Source organism: Carassius gibelio, chromosome A13, assembly GCF_023724105.1.
Source record: "Carassius gibelio isolate Cgi1373 ecotype wild population from Czech Republic chromosome A13, carGib1.2-hapl.c, whole genome shotgun sequence".
In the NCBI taxonomy this organism is placed as follows: Eukaryota; Metazoa; Chordata; class Actinopteri; order Cypriniformes; family Cyprinidae; genus Carassius; species Carassius gibelio.
Genome location: NC_068383.1, coordinates 9,055,748 through 9,076,041, shown reverse-complemented (window position 1 = coordinate 9,076,041; position 20,294 = coordinate 9,055,748). Strand labels below are relative to the sequence as shown.

Below are 20,294 nucleotides of genomic sequence, written 5' to 3'. Positions count from 1 at the left end.
TGGTGCGGTCCAACATGGGAAGTGAAGCGTAAAACCAGCCAAATGTTAATGACTCATTTGTAGGGAAATGGATTTTGCCATTGTGCTTCTACTTTAGAAAACATGACCTTTCATCTGAAACACGTAGCTTTTGGCTCGTCGGCAGCCTGATCCTCCGGTCTAAAATTGTACAGCATTTTCATCTCTACTTGGGCTTATGAGGAGTTAGGAGTGATACAAATGGGGCTTATTTTCCATTGTGCGCTGATTAAGGATAAATACATACTCCAGTGCACTACAGGTCACCCACTTCAGTGGACCATAGGGGCTTGTCATGTTAAAAGCTGGTTTCTTTCACCCTCACGAGACGAGCATATGTTTCAGGCATGCCATAAAAATGGCTCACATAGCTAAGGAGAATCTATAATTGTGCTCTCAATGTGAACGCATGGCATGGTAAGGGATGTGTACCGAGCTTTGGGTTTATGAGGACTCAAGCTGGGTCAGTTAGAAGAAGAAAGGAATGGTGCTTGGCTCTTCACATCTGCACCGAACAGCCTCAGTCACCTAATTCAACACGAGTGCGTGGAGGATGGCTCAGAGAGCTTTTTAAACAGGACTTACCCAGCTGCCTCTTAATCTGATATCTGTTTTGCAAAAGCTTGTTTCTAAGCAACAGTGATCCTTACGTTCCCGCTGTGCTCATAATCTTTGTTTTGGTAATTGCTTCCCACAGAGCACAACTTAGTATTGGTCTGTCTTTTTGTGCTATTTTTATTAGATCTAAGGGAAAGGATGTGTGTGTATGTATGTATATATATATGTATATGTATGTATGTATGCATCTCAGAGAGAGTTATATATGATGCAGGGATTGAGTTTTACTGAATTTGATTATCATCCCATTGGCTGGTGAGTGTGGCTTTGTCTCCTAGCCTAATGGTGACTGGAGAACTGGGTGTCACTGTCACACTTCAGTAAAGTTCAAGAGGGACATCATGACATGATAACCCCTTTGGCTGTTGCTCATGTGTTGGTCATATGTGATGGCATGCAAAGCTCTGGAGTTCAGTCACCGAGTCTTAAAACAAAAGCTTCCTTAGTATTTTCCGTTTCATTGCTACTTAAAAAAAATGTGTCTGCCATTAAAGTGCATATGTTCCCATCTGAGCCAAACATCTGCGGGTCAGGAAATGCACTAGGAAATTAATTAAGCAATCAGGTCAGATTCTGCACTCTCATATCATTACTAACAAATGCTTGCAATGAACTTTATTTCGTGGTCTGTACCACTCAAATGTTTGGGGTCAATGATTTAATTTTTTATTTTTTTCAATATTGACAGTGAAATAAATGTTCTTATTTTAACTTTTTATTTAGTAAATAATCCTGGTAAAAAGTATCACGGTTTACACAAAAATATAACTGCCTTCAACACTGATATTGATAACAAATGTTTTTTAGCACCAAATCATCATATTAGAATGATTTCTAAAGGATCATCTGACACTGAAGACTGGATTAATGATGCTGAAGTAGTTTAAGGGTCATAAATGGCTGTAACTGATACTGTACTTATAGTCCTTTTACAGATCTCTTTCAATCTGATTTTTTTATTTATTTAAATGTTAACATATGCCTTAAGGGAAGCAGTTTTTTTCAGTATCCTTGAAGGGAATAAGTTGAGCTCACAATAAGTGGGAGCTTTCTTGCGTTTCCCTGCTGCTGTATTGTCAGAAGTGGAATATTTAGATGAAACTGTACATATCTGCAAAAGAAAGCCGTTTGGTTCACTCTCCGCAAAAGTTTTTACTCGTAATAAAACAGCTTTTCACAAAGAAATGAAGATACATGCGCATACGCATTCAAGTATTTCCAAGGTGGCACTGCAATCGATTTACTGAAAATACACCACATCTGTTTGTGTTTAAGATTGATATGGGTAGAGTTTGTAGAGCCACTTTTTGGAACCTTGTCCGTTGTGTTAAAAAAAAATCCAGAGAAATCAAAACAGGAGCTGTTATCTTGTACGTTTTGACAGTGACTAACAGTGTTTTGGATATCAAGACAGCCTTATGATTCATTTTTGCTTTCAGTGTCTTTCTCTGCTCACTAATGTGGCATAAATAGCGTGACATAAGGTTTTGAGTACCTTTACTGAGTGACTCTATTTTGAAAGCAATATATCTTCTTTCAAGCTTCAGTGAAGCATGATGTTAAGATTTTTGTGTGCATTACATTAGATTTGCTGTCAGTAAAGCATTATTTCACAGTTTAGTATAAACCCTATGACACTGTGTTGCATCTTGTAGCTTAGATGGAGTAACAAATTGCATTCTTGCTGTTGTTTGCTCTGCCCTGTTTCTTATGTTGATTGAAATACTTGAAGGGTAAAACAAGTGGAGTGAAACTGTCTAGACAGAAGGCATATTTAGTTTTGCTGTCAGAATCAGATTGCACAGAGTTCTTCTTGAGATAATGTCCTCAGTCCTATAACAACTGTGCTTTAAATCAGTGGCGAGCATTCTGTATTCTCTTAGACAGCATGACAGCATCTTACTGTCAGGATTAAGCAAGCATTTGGCTCATACCCATCATCTATGACAATGCCACCACTTTTTAAGGCTTAAATCTTCAAGTGGATGACAGCTGGAGTGTTCCATGGCCTATACCAGCCCTTATTCTACTCCTCTCACAAATCTGCTCCAATCCTGATCTGCAGAGAAATTGATTTTGTACAGAGATGATATACAGTGGAAAAGCATCACGTCAACTGATTTGCTGAGTCACACATTCCTCTAATTTTTAAGTTCCTATTTTGTTCCTGTCCCAGGCAGGACGGTATTCAGGTTCAAGACTGATAATAGAGGTGCCGCAGGAAAAGGTTCCTGCTGTCCTTACAAAAGTAATGTTCTGTCAAGATGACATTAATTTCCAGTGATGGGAATAACGGCGTTATAAATAACGGCGTTACTAACGGCATTACTTTTTCCAGTAACGAGTAATCTAATTGATTACTCTTTTCATCTTAATAACGCCGTTACCGTTACTGCCAAAAAATGCGGCGCGTTACTATAACTGATGATGAAGCTGTTTTTTTTTTTCATCAGACCAACTAGATCTCTGAGCGAGAGGCAAATACTTTTTTTTACTGTTCTTCCTTGGTTAGTGGGCAGAGCACGAGACAAGCGCATAAATGCTGACGATTGGCTGAGGTAGAGTAAAATTTCATTGTAAGCCAATCAGAGGTAGAGTTGGGCGGGTGTTCGAAAGCACACATAGTATTGATGGGAATTCGGCTCTTTTGACTCAGCTCACTGAAAAGAGCCGGCTCTTTGGCTCACAAACGGCTCTTTAAATGACTTTGACTATAATATTTCAATTTTTATTACATAATTATTTAATTTCTATAGGCTAAATTTAGAAAAATAGAGTTGGCTCTTCAGATATGCGAGCCAGCTCCCGAAGTTCAACTAAAAAAGCCGGCTCTTAGAGTCGGCTCATTCGCGAATCGCGAACGACTCATCAAAAGCTCATTCGCGAACGAGTCGATCCATCATCACTAACGCTCATTTGCGAACGACCCATCATCGGACAGGACAGGACACACAACGAACAACACAAGCCAGTCAGTCAACGAGAGACAGGTATAGCGACGAGCCCAAATAATCCAAAAGTAGCCTTCTCTAAATGGAAGTATATACATTACTTTTTCCTTCAAGAAATTAAAGAAACAATAAAAGGAAATATCAAAAGTTCCCAAAAATCTATCGTGTTATTTGCATTGATCCACTATATAAACATAATATCTACATACATGCCATTTGATTGGAGGCTAGTCTCACTTTGTCCCACAGCAACTTTTTTTTTTAGATGTGTGTACAATGTTTCATGTTTCTCTTAATAATGTATTGTATTAAGTGTCCATTTCATTATAATATTCAGATTTATCATAAATAATTGAACATGCACATGTATTTTAAGTTCCTTTAAAGAGGGGTAGAGGTGGGGTCACGTTTGAGCATTTAAAATGTAATTTTACTTGAAAGTAACGCAATAGTTACTTTCTTAAGTAACTAGTTACTTTAAAAATTTGTAACTGAGTTACTAATTTAGTTACTTTTTGGAAGAAGTAACTAGTAACTGTAACTAATTACTTTTTAAAAGTAACTTGCCCAACACTGTTAATTTCAAAGAGTCCTCTCTAGAATATAAAACAGTGTGTTGGAGTGTAAGTAGGGCTGCACAATTAATTGCATTTCTAATCACGATTGGAGTTGGATGCCACAATTACGTTCAAAGCGTCAATTAATCGTTCAAAGTCCACTTATTTTATTATGCATGTTATGAAGCATTTTTTTCTTTCTACATTCTATCTTAACGGTTTTCCGATTATTTTAATTAAATTTTTTGTATAAAATTGCAATATTGTCCATATATATATATTTTTTTTTAAATAATTTAAAGAGGAAACCAAACCGAGGTATAGTTGACAGTTGAGGCTTAATACTATAGAAAAGCACTAAAAGTTTTTCAGTTAGAGTGTTTTCAGCTTGTTTATTTTCATATAAAAATACGGCATGCATTTGCTTTAAACAATTAAATAAACTTCATTCAGTGTAACTTGTGATAATCGTAATAATAATCGCAATTACAATTTAAAGGGAATAATCGACAAGTATGATTTTTGTCATAATCGTGCAGCCCTAAGTGTAAGGATGCAAGACTCAAAAACATGTGCCCAGCCAATTATTTCCTTCTGAAATTGATTTTCAGTGAAAGTTTGCCATTTGAGCAACAGTGGCCATTTTAGTGACGTCACTGTGGTTTTATTAATGAATTTTAAAGAAATTATATAAACATTACTGAAATAAAGTATTATTTTTTTTATATAATTATTTTTTTATTATTAAAAAAAATACATCAAAGTCACCTTTAGATTATATAAGCACTTTTTGAGCAAAACATTTCACAAAAGTTTGTCAGGTTTATAACATGATGCAATAGATATATTGTTCAAAATGACTAGTACATGTATGTGCACACATTTTTGGGACCAGCTGGCTAAAATAAATTGCAAAAATGACTAAGAAAAGTTTTGGTTTAGCATTATATTCTTGTAGATGCATGCACTTGGTTTGTTGTGTAAATTTTTAAGTGTAAGTGTGACTTAAGGGTTTTATACAAATACTTTTTTGGGCCTCTGCATATAGTGTAACCTACCATCACATTGTCTGTCTCTCGCTGTCCAAGCTTTGTAGCGTACATTCAAACCCTAGTGTATTTCTTAGACATCTTGCCATTAAATATGCCTGCAGGTCCAGCCTTTCTTGGTTACTATCCAGAGATACATGTCTGACTGTCAGCATCCTTGATTTGTCTCTTACGTCTACAGCTGCACTGCTAATAGCCTTCCTTTCAGAGAAACTCTCGACTCAATACACAAGAAGCACTCCGAGTGGAGTTAAAATGGCTGCCATTGTCCCAGCGTTGAAACAGTGATAAGAGGCTAATTAGTGTTTAACGTTTGGACTCCAGCAGAGGTCATGAATTATATACCCCTGGCAAGAGACACCGCAAACCTACCTGGGCACCGTTAAATTAACCCAATAAGCTTCCCCAGTAACAAAGGTTCTTTTAGTATCACCACAGCGTTCTTTTTAATGTTTAACATTGAGAGGAAATGGCAGTGGTTCTCCAGTCGTCAATAAAAAAGGCTTATGCGCAGTGCTGAGAGCTCTATTCTTGCGAGCATGGTAAATGACTGACCTTTTGTATGAGCGTTCTGGGGATATGGCTGAAGAATGGCGCTGCCAGGTTCCAGCTGAAGCTTTAGCCCCCGTATGACCTTGAGCAATGGTAAACGTTGGTCTCTGTTTGTGTCTGGATCTCAGTTTTGGGCCTTCTAGATGCACACAGTATAATTTTACTAGTCTGAGATTAAGAGGTGCAATGCACGGTGGAATAGCACGTATTCTCCCTATTGGGTTCTAATGAATGTATCTTCATAAACAGGCATGTTAGCATTTTTATGCGGCTGTGACTCTCATTGTTCATAATGATTTTGGAGCAGACCCGCAAGATCATGATCTATCAAATACAAAATAAGATCCTTGTGATTCATGAAGCTACAGTTTCTGCCAAAATAGTGCAATAAATCTTTGGTAATGTGGTATTTTTGGCTGAGGCTGTGGTTACCATGGTACATTTTCATGCCTGTAAGCAATAATTTCTTATGCAATAGCTTAAGAGAGTATAGAAATATACCACAGGTAATCAGTCATTATGAAAAGAGAATTGGTTTTGAATTCAATGGATGAATGGGCTGGTTGGTTGGTTGGTTGGAAGGATGGTTGGATGGATAGATTTCATGTTCATGTTTATCTGCGGGTTCCACCACCAACAATTAATTACAATGCAACGTGTAATTGAGGTTCCTGTCCAATTGCCAGTTTGTTTAATTGGGTTGGCAAGTTACCTTTTAATTAAGCCAGAATGCCCTACTTAGGCCCGTCCACACTGAATTTTTTATCGGATAGGTATTTCGTCCACACGGATCCGGCGTTTTCAAGATGGTGAAACCGCTATTTTTTGAAACCGGGTCCCAGAGTGGATACATTTGAAAACGCCGTCTTTGCGTTTTCACCTGGACGGCTAATCCGTATATTTTCTGAAACGATGACGTCATCAGCCCACGTCTCCCCCCTAGTCAGACACCTCTACGTCACGAAACAGCAACAAAAACATGAACAAACACTGAACTATTGTCTTTTTATTAACTAACATTAACACTGATTAATAAATGTATTGTTCCATGTTCGTTTGTGTACCACGCGCAAGGTTTATGAGCATAGTCCAAGTCTCCTTCTCTGTTTTTAGTGTATCTCTTTGGCAGAATTACAGCGCCACATACTGGTCTGGCATGTATACTACATCATTATGTGGTTTCGTGTGGACGCGGGTATTTCTTGAGACGAGGAAAAAAAAGATTGGATTGGGGTAAGCTCCGTCTCCGTGTGGACGGGGCCTTAGTCTGGCATTGACGATTGATGAATGTTTAAGAGAGGTTGGGAGCTTCTTTCCATTTGTGTCCTACCTTTTGATAGTTGCTTTTGCTCTTTGAGAAATAGGAAGTTGAAAAGAAGTTTAAGGACGTAAAGATCTGTGAAATGGCCTGCCTCTCAAACCAAACCATGCTTAATGGGGGCTATTTGAGGGCTACTTTGGAGCTAAATTATGTAAGCCAACAAATCACAATGCTGTTAAGGCTCTAGGCTAATGTAAAACAGCCTCAGGACATATCAAATTAGCATTATTTAAAGTTTGGTTTTGAATGGTAAGTGAGCTCAAGTATTATATTTGTAAAGTACTGGTTTAAGTTTTAAGTATGGAAATTACTAGAAAAGCTTGCAATTCTTTATTACTGCTAGGCTCAGAAAGCAGGTAAGACTGTGAGATGACATTAAACACTTCCTCTTGGTGGACGATCACTTTCAAATCATAATCTTAAGAGAGCCTGGGGGCTTTGGAGCTTAGGTGTCAATGTCAATGGGACTCGTTGAGTTCCTGGATTGAATCCGCTTATTTCGGTCGGCTTTCTTTTTTACGGCTTACAAATGTGTCTGTAGGTGCTGTGGCTATGTAATCTCAGGTCCAGATGGCTTAACAAATTTTAATTGAACAGCAGAAGACAGTGATGCCATAGAGAATGATGGAAACTAGAGTAAGTGCTACATAGTCAGCAATACACACAGCATAGTTGTCACTTGCTAGTCAGCATGATGTTTTTAGGATGTGCTATTTAGAGCAGGTAGGTGTGTGTGTGTGTGTGTGTGTGGGGGGGGGGCATTTTGTGTATGTACAGTTCAGATGAAAGGCAGTTCTTTTAATCCACTGGAGGTTGAGTAGACCTGCATACAGTATCATGCTCAGACCTAACTTTGGGGTTTTAAATTTCTGTGTAGCAGCCTAAAAAGGGCAATTTTATTTAATGTGGTGAGAGATTTACCTATATACAGGTATTTAAAAAAACATTACATATTGCTTGTATGATGAGTGAGACAATATGTCTACAAATGTTTGGGGAAGGTAATATATATATATTTTTAAAGGAGTCTCATATGTTCAACAAGGCTACATTTATTTGATATAAAATACAGTAAAGAGAGAGATATATATTTCAATATATATTAAAATATAATTTATTCCAGTCGTGGCAAAGTTTAAAAAATGAAGGAACAGTGTTTTTTTTTTTTTTTTCAGTAAATAGAAAGTTCGAAAGTACAACATTTATTTTTATTTTTATTAGAATTTATATTTATACAATCATGCAAATTAATTACATGTAAAACTATTAAAATGACATCTATTTTACTTTATATTCCAATCATCATCATTAATATGCTGTTTTAATAATTTACATTTTAAATAAGTTTTGTTCCTCTCTCACGGTCACTTAAACCTGTAACAGCTGCCTCTCTGCTGGTGATGTTCTTCTTCTTGATTTCTCTGTAACTTTGCTTTATCTAGTTCTTTCTTTCTTTTTTTGGATTACTTTTATTAATTCCTGATTTTATCATTCTTCCTAAATCCTTAGACTCACTCTCATTCCAAATTGCTTCATTTTCTCCATCCCTCAGTCCCTCTTGGCCCTCTTCTTACCCTTGTTTCCTCTTTCATTTCCACTCCTCCTGCTTTCAACTCTCCATTTTAATTAGATGCATTTCTACAGAGAGAGAGAGAGAGAGAGAGAGAGAGAGAGAGAGAGAGCACAGGGGTTTCAGATCCAGCCCCAAACCTGTGCAGTGTTCCTCTCAATGCTCCCCTGACAGCTCAGCATGAAACAAAACAAAAATTTCTGATTTTGCTTTAACATTATTTGTTTTGTTTTCTGCATCGACATTCAGCTTTTGTACAAAACAGTGAAGGAACTCACAAAGGATAAGAACACAGATCAAAGGGAAGTGACACATGTATGGCACATTCTCCAGAGCTCATACCTTCCCTACCCTCATTTAACATTTTTTAATGCGTAAAATTAGGCTTTGACAGTAGAGACTTTATTACAGTATAGTTCACCTGCACCACAATTAGATTTCACCTGACAGTATGTCAAAACAAGAAACAATTTGCTCTTGGAAAAAAAAAACAGAAAAGCTTGTAAAACGATTACTGAGGGACAATTCTCAGTGGAATAATTTATCAGTTTAGCATAAAGTCTTTCATTCATCCAGTATCTGATGGTGCATTCAGGATTTTTTCTTTGCTCCCCTGGCACATATAAGATTGTGAACCTGTAAGTATCATTTTTAATAGTCAGGTAGCTTTTTACATGTAGCAGTGGAGCAATTAATCAATCCTTTCCTAACAGATGGATGTGGTTCTTTTTATTTATTAATTGCTTTTTTTATTATTTATTTATACATTTATTATTTTTTTGTAAAGTAAAAGAATAAAGGCACAAACCAACCACCTACAAAGTGAACTCAGATTCTGTGTCTTTGAAGTAAGTATCAAAAGCATCAGACAGACAGTCAGCACGGCACTGATATCAGTTTGATTTCACTCCCTTATCTTTTGTTCTCTTTTTTTAAAAATGTTTCTGTGGTTTTGATTATAGAAGAAACTGAACTGTGCTTTCAGAAGCATCCTGCATCCAACTTGCTCTGTAATTTATGCCTTTTGTTGTTTTGGTGAAATACTGTAGAGTTGTTGACTTCTATACGGTTTTAGTAACAACAATGGCATGAATGACCGTAACCACAGTTCTAACAGATTCTAATGCTTTCCTTTTATTTTTAAAATAGTACTTTTTTAAACATTAAAACAAATGAATTAACACCAAATGTAGTGCATTATGAATTACAATGCATGGTTCTTTTTAAATAATGCAACTGTGAAAGGCTGTTATAATCTAAGCGTTAATAAGTATTATAGTGTGTTATAGCTCCAAAAACATATGTACTGCTGCTCTCAGATAGCGGCTCAGGATGAAGAATGCTCTTTTCAAATAATCAACATGTGAAAACGTATGCATGAGTGTTGAGTTTACAGTGAGATGAAGTGGAGGGAAGCATTAGTGATGGCAGTGATGGATGTGAAGTATGTTGGTGAAATGTATCCTGCGCTTGCACAACACAGCCAATCAGGTTATGGAGATCGACAGTGCTCAGCGAACCAGGTGCCACATGAATTTCAGTTGCGAAGGGAATCAAAGCATTCTGAGGTTCCACACCTGGTGACATTCACATTTAGTGTTGCCTTCGTCAACGAAAATTATGACTAAATATTGTCGTCAACGAACCTTGATCACGTGATGAAAACGAGACGAGATACAACATAAATGCTGGTCATGTGACAATGACTATAATTAGATGTATAATGCAATATTGTTGACAAATAAAAACAAGACTAAATGTGGTTTACAAAATAAAAACTATGCTAAATTGTCTCTTCATTTTCATGAAGACGAAAACAAAACAAAACAAAATGTTATAACGTTATTTTGTCTTGTTTTGTCACATTATTATTATTATTGTTATTATTATTATTATTTTGCAGTATTTTTGTTTCCTGTGTCTCGCCCCACTCATGGCATTATTTAGAAGACGACAAACAAAAGTAAAATCTGACACAGATGAAGTGACCGATGTGTGTACTTCTAACATATTTGGTTGATAAAATAAATGTAAATTTAAATCAGAACGTCTTTTGTGTCTGGAATGGATGGATTCTTGAGTCTATAAGGTAATAATAATATAATGAGATAACCTTGTTTGAAATGGATTTGGCTAAAAGAAAAGATCAGGTTTTTTTTTACTAAAACTAGGCGAAAGTAGTCATGGATAATTCTGACTAAAATAAGACTAAAATGCTAAGACATTTAGTTGACTGAAACTTGACTAGACTAAAAGAGTATGAACGTGACTAAAACGAATAAAAACTCAAATGACAGCTACACACAAAGACTAGACTAAAACTAAAATGAAAACAGAACTATTCACATTGAGGCTGAATCACTATTCACATATTGTTCTTCTGTATCCAACAGTTAGGGGCTTTAGATATTTTTATATTGGAATATACTTGAAAATGTAATTTGAAAATAATAGTCCACTTATTCGTTTGTCAATGTCTGGTACTGCTACCTGTAGAGAGGAGGCTGGGGAATATAATGCCGCGTTTCCACCTGAATTACCTGGAACATTTGTACCAGGAACTTTTTTTTCCCAGGAACTTTTTCCCCCCAGACCTGTTGTTTTCTGTGTTTCCACCGAGGTTTAAAGTACCTTGAAGATTAGGCAAATGGTCTGGTGACGTAGGTCTGTGTGTGTTTCTCAATACAAAGTACGCTGATTTTGGACATGCATCCTCGGTAGTTCAGACTTTGCGCATTTGACTTGGGAGTGTGTTGTCCGCGACAACGCGAATCCAGTAATTCTGCAAACAGCAGTGTACTTGATAACATCAGTCAACTTGCCTTGGCTACTGTAATTTTCCTAATTTCCTCATATATTTACAATAAAATGAAATAGGATATCAAATACCACTGCCTCCTTTCGTTTTCATTTGAACCTAATAATAGCCGCAGAAATGTACTTAGTTCAGGGAAATTTGTATCCAGTATATACAGCCATTAAAATTAAATGAAATATTATCTTAATTTGAACATATAGATAAATTGAATAATGACAAAAGCTTACCTTGTTAGATTTACCCAAAACGAATTATATTTTATGTTTAACCTCTAAAGAGACATCAGAGCCAGCGGCACATATCAGAAGGACTAGCGGAGTAGAGAGTGCTCTAGGGCGGATACGTGATCACTGATCTCCCGCTGATCGCGTGGAGCTCATGTCTCCGAAATCTGCGAGACATATTTTTAAATAGGTGCTGTCTTTATAAATAAACCGCAGATTGGAGTTTTAAACAACTACATTCTTGCCTGAAATACTTTTAAATTTACATTTCATGAGGCAATAACAGTAATATTTAGAAAATCATCAGAATAAATGGTGGTTGAAATTACAATGCTGTGTGAACTCAACCAATCAGCATGTTTAGCGCACAAGTCGCGCCCCTGAAAGTTCCAGAACTTTGAAGTACTACCTAGGCAGCAGGGACTTTCTGAGGGGCATTTTTTTTACCCGGAACTTTATTTAGTTCCTGGTTCCTGCGGTGGAAACACACCGAGAACCGGCCCAAAGTCCCTAGTTCCTGGTCAATGTTCCTGCGGTGGAAACACGGCTTAAAATACAAATTTGAGAGAAATCTTTTTTAATGTGTCAAATTTAGCTGAGAACACTTCTCCTTTTGTTAGCTGAAAGCATGATCAAATTAGCCAAATATTTAATGAACAAGGATGGTCCATGAATGTGAAGTATTTCCTGTGGAAATCTGTGGAGCTTTCTGTGTGGGCCTGCAAATGATATGAACTTGCAGAAATTAAATGAACGCTTGAACACTGAAGTACACATAGTAACACAATATGCACTTACACTGTAATTCGCAAAAGAAAAATGTGAATTATCCATGTTTGGGTTGTTAGTAGATTTTGGAAGTGACATGAGGGAAATCTAACACTTCAGCTGGGCATAGTTATTATCCGATCCAATAATCTCAAAATGGCCAAAAATCATCTAATTAGTCAGTCACTAGAAAATGTGTAAAAGGTGCCAACATTAAGCACTATTCCAAATGGATTTGCAAAGTGCGTCTTAGCATGATTTTGTGACTGTTATTGTCCAAAACCTTTGCAACAGTTCTTTGAAACAGTATTAAGATGCAATTTCATGATGATGTGCTCTAATATTGTTATGCTAGCTTGCTTCATTCTTATAAATATGAATGTTGTCATTGCCAGTTCAGTACGTACTTTTAGTTCTCATTTGGAAATATGCATATAAAATAGTTTGAAATAAAAATTTTCAGACAAGATAATTTTTTTATGGGTGTTATTGATCTGTGTCTTGGCACATTTTACTCACTGCATGTGGCAAATACCACAGTGCTACTTGTGAGGGAAAAGAACGGGATTAACTTGCTAATGTTTCTAATTAAAAAGAGGGATGAGTCTGCGGTGCATTTGCAGTGTCGTGTCATGTGGGCTGTCTGTGTCTTCCTCTCTGTGCTAATTACCACGCAGCCTTCACTGGTTCCTGTAATGACTGTGGGTAGTTGAGACCCATGAGTTACTGCTGCTGCAGCTGGTCATTAAGACCAAAAATTTGAGTATTTGAAAATAATGTAGACTGTAAAACCAACTGTTGCCTTTTTCTGAATGATAGTCTTGCTGAGGATACAATAGGGGGAAGCATAGGTACCACAGAGCTTTACATTTTGTAATTTATTGCTAGAGGAGAAATGGTTAGGCGATAAACACTTGCTTGCATTTCCTACTAATATAGAATTTTTGAGGAGTGCAATGATATGATTTGTTTTGAAGTAAGAAGTTCTGTATCTATCATTCATCCTCAAAATCAAGCCAGAACTGGAAGAGCTAATGGGAGGAGCTCTGTTGGATATTTTACTGGTGTATTTGGTTATTTGTTGGCTGGTCCAAGCAGATGGTGTGAGATGGGATGTTTAATGGCTAGGCACTGGTCACAGTTCAGAAGCTGTTAGAGTAAGTGCTGTAATAATGAACTCTCCTTACATGGACATCTGCACACACTCCACCTCAAAACTAAAGCCAAAAACACATCTGATGAGAGAGCCATGACGTCTGTCTGTCTAGCTCTCTCGCTATCTGTCTGTCTGTCAGTTGGTCCAACATTCTGTCTGCCTGTTTTATCATTCTGTCTAATGTTCTGTCAGTCTGCCGTTTGATTTGTCTGTCATTCTAACTCATTTCTGTCTGTCTATCTGTATAGCTGTCTGTCTGTTGATCATTCTATATATCATCCTGTCAGTATGTCTAGCTGCCTGTCGTTATGTCTGTTGCTTTTTCTACCTGTCTTTCTGTCGTTATGTATGTCAGTCTGTCAAGTGATCTGTCTGTCTGTCAATCGATTGGTCTATCATTTAATATATTGTTTGGTTTATTAGTCTTTCATTCTATCTATTGTTTTGTCTGTCTATCTGTCATTTTTTGTCTAAAATGCTTTCTATCAATCATAGCAACAAAAACAAATAGAACAAAAAGTTCTATCTATCGTTCTATCTGTCTGCTTTTCTATGGATAGATAGATAGACAGACAGACAGACAGACAGACTTTTCCCTGTGTCTCTACCATGCAGACACAGATCACAGACTTTTGTCTCTGATGGCTTTTTCTGTCTTGGGGGAATGAGACTTTGGGAAAAGCATAGCTGTCTTCTATTTTGTGTTTGTCCAGGACTGAAAGGTTCTCTGAGCCCAGGCAGGGTGTGGAGAGAGATACAGAGCGTGCGTGTCTGTGATACTTGTTTATTGTCAGACGGTACATATTGTGTTTTTGTCAGACAGGTTTATTTTGCCAGAAAATGGGCATGCACGCCTGCTCCTGCATGTGTTTTCTGCAGAAACATCTAGTATGTCTGCAAAACTATTTATATAGCTGTGTTTGGCAAGCTTGTCATCAATTTTATTATGTAATTCTGTACTGAACTTACCATTTTGTGTGCAGTTAGAAATTTAGATGGCTTGTGCATGTCTTTTATTTGGGACAAAGCTTTTGGCTGCACTACAACGATGACAGACATCAATCAAATGATGTCCTCATCTCAAAAATGTCTTAGATTCTTTGTCTACAATGACCAGGTACCCTTGCTTAGTTCAGAAAAAGAACAAAAAAACAGCTTTAATACAGAGACCTATCATTGCCCTTGAAAGGAATGATGTGGGCTGTTTAAGTTAATAGGTCATTTTACATTTGGATGAATTTTAAAGAGTGAATCATGAGAGGAAGGAAAAGCAGCTCTGGTGCCAGACTGAAAAAGCAGCAGGAAACGGTTGGAAATTAAGAGCAAAACTGCATATTATTCCTCCATCTGCGTCCTGTTAAATGCTTATCTGGCTGGCTCTTTATGGACTTTGTAGCGACGGCCAGACCTTGCACTCAGTCAGATGGGCTCCCAATTTTGGGATTGCGTTTTTGCTGCCTGCGGCATCTGTTGTCAATTGTTAGGGATGTAGAAAAATGTGGCAGGAATGTTGATGGTGTACAAACTCATCCGCTGGGTTTTTGACTCATCTCTCTCTCTCTTTCTCTAATATCCCTCCAATCACCCCTCGACATCCCTCTGTCCATTCCTGGCACTGTTGCAGTGCGAGCCAGCTGCTATGGCAACTCTAGGGCTGTCAGTGGCTGAGTATTGCGTGATTAAGCTTCCGCTCAAGAATGTCGATGGTCTGTAACTGTTTGAACTAGTATTTGTGAGCCAAGCTAGTCAAAATGTCGAAACATTAATACACTCAATAAATCAGAGTAGACATTAAAGACATGCTATAGCACAGCTGTGGCAGGTAGCATATCACCAAAGGAGTGTGCATTGATATTGGTTGCCAAAATATCACTCTGGTCAAACTGTTTGCTTGTTTTTTTTGTTTGTTTGTTTCTTTCATTGTAGATATTACTTCAGAGGGACCCGGGCACTCAGCCTACTGTTTAAATTGATCTGCTCGAGTTATAATGATGAACATCCAAATTTGTAAAAAGAAAAATCCCCCTCACTAATGCAAATCCTGTCAAAATTGTCAATTTGCATATGTTTGTTTTTTGTTTTTTTTGCCATTGCCGCTCTACGGTTGCAAAAAATTGAGAGAAATGTCATGTCAAGAGCACGATGGAAAGAAACTTGTCATTTCTGTCTTCAGTATGGCTAACCACATTTTCGTTTCATTTTGTTCTCCCTCATGTTCTGCCTGCCGGATCTACCTCACTTGGTTGAACATCATCTCAAAGGTAAGTCACATCTATTTTGCCTTTGCCCATGTCCGATCTGATTTGATTTAATCCGATTGCGGCATGTGTTCGATGGCTTCCCCTCCGCCTGCTGTGGTTTGAGGCATGTGCTACTAAAACTCATCTGTGTTTTCATAAGAGGCCCCTTGCGGTAGCAAAAACACGTGTCATCTGCGACGGATTAGAACAACAAGGCGGCGTTTCCTGTGCCAGCGCGTTTTAGCTTGTGGCGATGCTTGACTATTTGCTTAATTTCTTATTTATTTTTTCTAGTCTGTTTGTTTAGCACTTAGTAGCTGGCACGGCTCTACGTAACTCTTGCGATTTGTCAGTCATTCGCTAATCAAGCCGGCCTGTTTTTTCCCTTCGGTTAATTAAAATCAATATAGAACTTTTGCCAAGTTCAAACTAAGCAAATAGAGCCCCTTGGCAGCCCGAATTTGTACTTATTCCCTCTGAGCAATTCAGCCTCACTGGCATTGGCTAATTAAATTAGCCTGTTACGCCCCGCTTTCATTGTTCACGACTGTTGTGCGTGCGGATGACTGAAAACAATCATTTGTCTCATGACCAGTGCTTTAATTTCATTGTTTGTGTTCATTTGACTTTGACTGCTCGATACGGCAATGTAGTGGGGAGCCCGTGGGGTCTGCTGTTGACAGTGAATAATTAGATGTCTTTGTCTCGGGGCAGAGCATCTAATGAATATCTGCGAGGTTCTTCAGGCCCCTGTGTCTCTGAATAGATCTGCGCTGCAGATTGTCACAGTATGGTATTGTTATAGACATGATAAGTGAATCCACGATACTGAGAAATTTGCCCCCTTTAGATTCATTAATGCAGCTTTGTTTGATATGAATTTGCACTGTTGAGGAGAGTGATGACTTCTTCAGAGCATAATGTTGCTGAGACACTGTGTTCAACTTTGTGACCATCTTTCTATTTTGTTAGCAACAAATACGGATTTCGAAGCATTAGCAAATTTTATATATGTTATTCCTTGTAAGTGTGGATACACAAATGTTCTAAAAGTTTGGTGTTGGTAAGCTATTTAATGAAGAGTCTGTTAAACTCAACAAAGTTGCATTTATTCAGTCAAAAAACTAAAAACAAACAAAAGAAACATTACATTTAAAAATAACTTTTTTTATTTTTATATATAGTGCTGCTTGAAAATCATACATGTGACCCCAAAAGATCATCAGATTTTCACACAAATCCTGAAAGTTGACAGAGAATCCATGTCTTTTTTTGATTGCATTCTCTTTGTCAACTTTCAGGACTGAAAATCTGATGATCTTTTGGGTCATTCCTATGCAGAAATATAGACCATTATAAAGGGTTCACAAACTTTCAAGCAGCACTGTATAATCAAATATAATTGATTAATATAATGGCAAGGCTTTATATTTTCAGTACCCATTACTCTAGCCTTCAGTCTCCACATGATCCACAACCCATTCTCACTCCAAAGGCGTCAAAAACCGAAGCATGGTCAAGCGCCCCTAGCGTCACTTTTATGACGCCAAATGTGCCTCTCGGCGTCGAATATCGAAGCACTACGACCTTCATTGCTTTCAATGGGAAACTTTTGGCGTCAGAATTTGACACGAGGACATGAAATGTTTATCGCTATGAAATCACGTTCAAGAAGTCTCATTCAGCACACATCGCGATACTTGCTATCAGTTCCACAGTTTGGGTGAGTAGTCGTATATACGCTCTTTTAATGCCTTTTATAAAATGTATTCGGTCTTATTTATTAATCAAATTAGTGCCATATGTTTAATCGCTGTATTATATCGGTCATCCGCGGCTGTCTTTGAGTTTCATTGCGTTTAAATAAATGAACACAGCTGCTAATTAGTCTGATTAAACTCTATCTGTCACGTGACGTGCCATAGACCTTCGAACAGTTTTATATTATTATTAATTTCAGGATTAATGATGTAAGTTGTATTTGTAGTAAAATCATGGTAATCACGACACTTACAATAGTAATAAATGAAATGTGAAGTTAAAACACAGTAAACAGGACATTAGTAACTGTAACTGTAGTTTTACTATGGTATATTAATAATCAATACAACAATACAATAATCACCAAACCAGCTATGTTTGTATCACTGTAATGTTAGTGTTTTTATGTGCTTTTATATGACAGATATCACAGTAATCATATGTTCTGTACCATGCTTTTAATACCTTTTAATGTAAATCCCCAAAAAAAAAATCAAATTAAAAATAAATAAAAAAACATGTATTTTTCCATTTTGCAGTTCATTCATATCAGTTTATATTTATATATACATTTATATATATTTATTATATCTAAATATTTTGCTCACAGATCATTATTAACATTCTTTATATAATTCAATTTTATTTACTCTCCCCATTTTATTATTTTTATTTTTATTTTTAGCTGAAAAGACATAAAGGCAGTCAGCCCAGTGGTGTTTCTGGAGAGGGATTCCTTCAGAAATGGAGAAGACAGAAAGCTGCGGAGGCAGATATATGCAGCAGTAAGTCTGTGATAGTTTGTCTCTTTTATCAAACATTCCTGCTGTTATAATTTGTACAGCATTTGTTGTTTCTTAAACTGTTGCACTGTCCAAATACCCACACTTGCCATCTTTGCACTTGACCACTTGATTACTTATTTGAAGTCTTTCCTGTATTTGGCCTAGTGTTCGAGTGAGCATGATAACCACAAGTGTGTGTTGAACTTTTCATGACCTGATGACTGTGTTTCCCAATCCTGATCCTGGAGAACCCCAGCACTGCACGGTTTTGGTGTCTCTCTTATCTGCCTTGGAGTCTTCACTGATGAGCTGATGAGTTGAATCAGGTGTGTTTGATCAGGGAGACATCTCAAATGTGTAGTGTTGGGCTTCTCCAGGACCAGGATTGGGAGCCACTGCCTTATGGGACACTTATGTGTTTACAGAGATTTTTAATAACTAATTATCAATATTTCACTGTTACTGTACATTGGACAGCTTCCCATGACCTCTTGTGAGATCTCGGCAAAAAGTCTGACGATTTATTCCAAAACATGATGCATGATGGGATACACTAAGCTTTGTATAGCGCTCCGGAGCAGTATTGGAGAGGTTTAGTGTGTGTTAAGGACGCTGTGCTTTGGCATTATTAAGACCGTGGACAGTCTCGTTCACACACTGTCACGTACACACACTCTCAAGTTTTTACAGAGGCTGCTTTTATGGTCTAAACAAAACACAGTGTAATGTATAAGTTGAATGGAATTTAATATTTTCTTCCTTTCTGTCTTACAGGATTGTTTGAGGATAACGCTGTAGCTCCATCATGCACAAGGACTCACCTCGTTTACTCTTTATCACCCACACACACAGAAATGGTCCCTGGATCAGTGATTAGACTTTGCAGTGGTTTGATTTTTGCAGAAGATGTAACTTTGTTTTAATTATAAGCTCATAATGAATACATTACAGAACCAGTGATGAAAACAATAGTTAAAAATAGCGCTCCATATTAAAAATATATTGCACACTTGACATGCATGTCTTCATGGTGTTTTTTTGTGAGTTTGAAACATTTACATTGTGTTGTATAACATTTTGGTCACAACACTTTTTCCAGTGTTCTCTGAAAGACATACTGTATTTACTGTTTTGTTTTTTAATAAAAGCATTTTCATTTGCATACTGAAAATAGTTAATGTTTACAACATAACTGCCTTTTTATTCTTTATGGTGGCAAAAACGAGCTTGGTGACAGAGGATGCAGTGTAGTAATTTGGGCATGTTGTCTTTAAATGAGTTTGACATATAAATAAATAATGGAAGATCCTTACAAAAATATGCATGTTTATTATGCTTTATGTATTTATTTGTTCATTCATTCATTCATTCATTTATAATTTCAGTTTTTATTCCTAGAGTTCAAATGGTAGAGAATGGTAAATCACAGAAACACAAATGTGAACAATTTTAACTTTAAAACACAATGTAATATACAATGTAAAGTTTAGAAGCACGTCATTTGATTAGTAAATATATTTGTCTTTGGTCAAAAAAAAAATATATATAAATCTTAAAAATGTGTCTTATATTTATTATAGAGGAATCTGTCTGTTGGATACAACTGCGACTGCTGGGCATGTGCACATCAATATTGCCCAATGTTTGTTAAGCTGAACAACGGAGGAAGGTGAAGACGTTAATAAAACAGAATCTAATAAGTAGCAAGCTTAATCTATTGTTAACCGAATCTATCCCTTCAGCCGAAAAACGAAAGACGTCGGTCATACATGGATAAGGAAGTGTGTCGCTGCTGCTCAGCTTTGATGTCATTGGCTATGAATTTTCAGGACAGTCTGTGGTTGGACTATCTTTTAACCCATATTAAACAGCGCATCATGTAAAAAAGTATGTTTTGCTGCTATCA

At 37.0% G+C, this 20,294-nt stretch overlaps 1 protein-coding gene and 1 long non-coding RNA gene across 4 annotated transcripts in view; both read left to right on the top strand.

The window, feature by feature from the left end:
* The window catches only part of LOC128026060 (ADP-ribose glycohydrolase MACROD1), a 517,908-nt gene that overhangs the window by 280,811 nt on the left and 216,803 nt on the right, over positions 1-20,294 (top strand). The window lies entirely within an intron of this gene.
* LOC128026076 (uncharacterized) lies at positions 17,002-19,392 on the top strand. Its single transcript, XR_008186333.1, has 3 exons — positions 17,002-17,565; positions 18,289-18,388; positions 19,163-19,392. It is a non-coding gene; the product is annotated as an uncharacterized LOC128026076 (long non-coding RNA).